The sequence below is a fragment of the Corapipo altera genome, unplaced genomic scaffold (genome assembly GCF_003945725.1).
Source record: "Corapipo altera isolate COAL_440 unplaced genomic scaffold, ASM394572v1 326, whole genome shotgun sequence".
Lineage (NCBI taxonomy): Eukaryota > Metazoa > Chordata > Aves > Passeriformes > Pipridae > Corapipo > Corapipo altera.
In genome coordinates, this window is record NW_020884945.1 from 1147930 (window position 1) to 1152008 (window position 4079).

At 55.5% G+C, this 4079-nt stretch overlaps 1 protein-coding gene across 4 annotated transcripts in view; it reads right to left on the reverse strand.

Annotated features, from left to right (window-relative positions):
• The window catches only part of ZNF185 (zinc finger protein 185 with LIM domain), a 42196-nt gene extending 38219 nt beyond the window's left edge, over positions 1–3977 (reverse strand). For all 4 annotated transcript variants that reach the window (XM_027662335.1, XM_027662336.1, XM_027662334.1 and 1 more), the window contains exon 1: positions 3857–3977. The gene's annotated coding sequence lies outside the window, so the exon portion shown is untranslated. The remainder of the gene's footprint in view (positions 1–3856) is intronic.
• Between the last annotated feature and the right edge of the window lie 102 nt (positions 3978–4079).

The following is a 4079-nucleotide window of genomic DNA, read 5'->3' on the forward strand; positions in this document are numbered from 1 at the left end:
GGGATGTGATCCCTGAGTTCCAGGCTCACTTTTCCATGCTGGTCCCGGGATGTGATCCCTGAATTCCAGGCTCACTTTTCCATGCTGGTCCCTCTGGGAGGCCCAGCAGTGCTCTGCACCAGGAACTGCTCTATCAGTGGGCCCCTTTTTGGGACAGGAACCCCCAGCTGATCCACGTGCTGCCACCTTTCCAGTCCCTGCAGGGACTCGATGACCTTGGAGGTCTCTTCCAACCCTGATTCCGTGAACCAGGAGTTAAACTCCGGGTGCCTCCACAGAAAGGTCATTAAGAGACAACAAACCATGTCCTCCCTGTTGTTATTTCCCCCAGCCCAAAGCCCACGTGCCATCCCTTAGGAAACCACCTGCAAAGCAATCCCAAATCGCCCCTGGGGACCGGGAGATGCCCTGGGCTCTGCTCCCGGGAGCTGAGCCCATCCAAGGAGTCCTCACGTGCTCCTGGCTCCGAGCACAACCCTCACTTCCCCCCCAGGAACTCGAGCACTAATGGAGGGCTTGGCCAGCGACCCGAACACCACAAACAGCACCCAGGGCATCCATGTGGAAAAATATCCCGGTTGAAGGATAATTGATGCCCGTTTTGACCTTCGCGGCGCTCGAATTAAAACGTACTTGAAGCTTGCAAAAGGTCTGAACCTCCTTCCTTTGAACCTCCTGAAGTCTGCTGAGGATTTTGTCATCCAGCCCCAAATGCTGGTGCAGGGCCCCACTCTCAGGGGTGAGGGTGGGAACGCTTTTAGCCCAGCTTTCCCAAACCCAGGGAGAGAAGCCCCTTCCCCGTGGGTCACCTGTAGCCACCAGAGCTGCCCCAGCAGGGAGTTTTCCAGCTGCAGGAAGGCTGATCCAGACCCTCCTCCCGGGAGCTGGACCAGGCTGGGCACGTCCTCACATTTCTCTGCAGTAGCCAGAGCACACAATGCAAACCTTGTGCCTGCTCCTGCTTTGCTGTCACCTGTTACCTGATCTGCTGGGAAGGGACAGCAGTGGATGGCACAAACCCTGCCAGAACCACCTTAACCCTTGCAAACCATTTCAGCTAAAGGCGGGATCAGCACCTCCTGCCCAGTGCCTGGGACATTTTGGAGCCAACATTCCTAAAACTACAGCTATTTGAACTCTGATTGGAATGACATCCCGTGCCTGGGGAGGATGGACCTTCCCCTCCCACTCCCTGTGCTTGGGGGAACGAGTGGCAATGGGAATTCCACCCCAGGCTTCCCACTGGGAACTCAGCCGAGGATCTCATCCCACCTCACATGGGGGCTGAGCATGTTTGGAGTGGGAGGTTGTGAGGCAGCCTCTGGAAATCCACACTCACAGCCTGAGGGATGCTCCAGGATTTGGAGTGAGCCCCAGTGGCAAAAAATGTCCCAATACTGGCTCAGTATTACGAGCAAGTAAATGTCTGTGGGGTTTCAAAGGGAGATGAACTCGTGCACAACCTCCTCTGAAAACCTCTAAATCCCAAACCCTGAGTGAGTCTTGTCCACACAGGCAGGGGACGAGTCCTCTCTGCTGCCCAGAGATGTGGCTGCCCCATCCCTGGAAGTGTCCAAGGCCAGGTTGGATGGGGCTTGGAGCAACCTGGGATAGTGGAATGTGCCCCTGCCCATGGGATGAGCCTTAAGGTCCCTTCCCACCCCAAACCATGCTGGGATTCCATGATTTTAGAGAATTCTCATCTGCTCTGGAGGACCAACTTTTCCCCACAGTTCTCCCATGGCATTACTCCAATAATTTAAATTGCAACACAGTCATCCCACTGTGCACCCACCTTAGGTGGCCCACACGCCCCAACACACCAGGCACTTACAATCCCAGGATCACTGAGGTTGGAAAAGCTCTCCAGGATCATCCAGTCCCCCCTGTGCCCCATCCCCACCTTGTCCCCCAGCCCAGAGCACTGAGTGCCATGGCCAGGCCTTCCTTGGACACCTCCAGGGGTGAGGACTCAACCACCTCCCTGGGCAGCCCCTTCCAGTGCCTGACCACCCTTTCCAGGAAGAAATTCCTCCTGATGTCCAACCTGACCCTCCCCTGGCACAGCTTGAGGCCGTATCCTGTGCCCCCCATTGTGGCTGCAGAGGGGTCTGTGCAGGAGCTCTGAAGCCCCTCAGCCTGGCACCACATTCCCTCAGGATCTCTGTCCCCACTGCCTGGGGGCAGGGAATGCCTCTTCTTCCCCAAACATGGGGAAAAGAGATGGAAACCCTGCAAGTGCCCTGGGGAATCCTGCCCAGACCTCATTCCTTGGGCAACACAGACACGTCTCAGCCGGGTTTGAGACAGCAGATGAAAAGCTGCAAATGCACAATTAATTTCCTTGAATTCACTCACAACCACAGATCCCACAAAGAATTAAAATTTAGTCAACCAGATGAAGTTGGCAAAGCCATGAGCTACCAAAGGCAGGAAGCTTAAAGAGAGCAGCACCCAATCCTGCCCATCCCGAGGGATCATCCCGAGGGATCATCCCAAGGCTCTGCTGTGCTGGGAGCTCTATGGTTTTCCGAGCAGGACCACCCCCATCCCAAAACCTCACTCCTCTTCCTGCCAATATTGCTCAATTCTTTTTCACCATAACAGGTCTGCAGATTCATTGCTGTAATTAAAGGCATTAATTCCTAATTGCTCAAATAATTCCTGTGTTTGGAAAGGGAAGGATGTGCAGGACGTTCACCTCACACACACACTGTTGACCTTAAGCTTTGATGTCTAAGGATGAAAGGAAAAAAAGGAAGGAAAAGTGTGTTTTGGTGTCAAAGGTGGAGCTTTGTGTTTGCATCACCGACCCACAAACAGAGCAGGACAGAAAACTCACTTGAACCTTCATGACATCACAGGTTTGCCAAGAAAACATGACTTTTTTTGGGAAAAAAAAAAGCTGAAAGCTGTCATTTGTGGAAATCTGGACTTCCACTTAAAACCTGATGAATTTGGGGAATGAATTTCACGCTTTTTCTTTGGCTGGATGAATAAAATAAACTCTCCTAAGCACAACGTCCTGATCAAGCTGATGAGGGAGGACATCCCTGCTTCCCAACCTACCCGGGTGAATCCATCTCCTCTCACGTGAGGGGTCTGTCCTGGAGCAGCCTGGACTTTTCCAGGACTCCTGTGGGACACAGTGGGGTGCAGATGGAGATTTTTGGCTCTTTTCTGGAGCGGGCAGAGGGGTGGGGCCGGGGAAATGAAGGTGACATTCCCCAAGCCCAGATGAAGCAAGGACAAAGGGAGGTGCTCATCTCCTCTGCCCCAGCTTTGCCACTCCTCACCAGGGTGCTGCTTTCACACTCATTCAGAGGGAAACAAAACAGGGCAGAGCAGGAGACAGCAAAAAAAAACCTTCCCTCTCTCCCACAGGAGTCCTGGAAAAGTAGGGCTGGAGAGGGAGAAGGTGCTGAGCTCACCACAAGCCTCTCGGGAGGTTGTCAGGGGTTACAGGCTCCAGTTTTCCCGGTGTTGTCCGGACACTGTGCTCACTCCTGCCCACACCCAGAGAGCTCCCTACTGTGCCCCATGGAAATTCCGAGGGGAACAGATTTTAGGAAGCTGTGGGGCGACGGGCAGGGAGGGAATTCGGGATCACACGGGTGCAGCAACAGCCTCGCAACCAAACCTCCCCTCCTCAGCCTCACCCGTGGAACAGACCCCATCCCTGGGGAGCTCCGGCACCATTCCAGCCCCACACCTCGGACCGAGGCACCGCTGAAAGAGCTTCACTCCCCCATGGAAGAGGAGGATTTGCAGTGCCCGTTCGAGCAGGTGAGGAAGGCACAGCGCTGCTCTTCCTCCCCCGGCTCCGGGGACCATCCGTCCCCCTGCCCAGCCCTACCTGCGGAGGCTCCTCAGGTGTGATTTCCCCCAAAAGGCGGATGCGGAGCTCTCTCCCGGCGGTTTCGCTCCCCGCGGCTGGCAGCGGGAATGTCGGATCCTCTGGCAGCGCGGGCGGCCGTGGGCACACCTGAGCCCTTTACCTGGCGAGGGCTGGCCGTGGGCACACCTGAGCCCTTTACCTGCCGAGGGCTGGCCGTGGGCACACCTGAGCCCTTTACCTG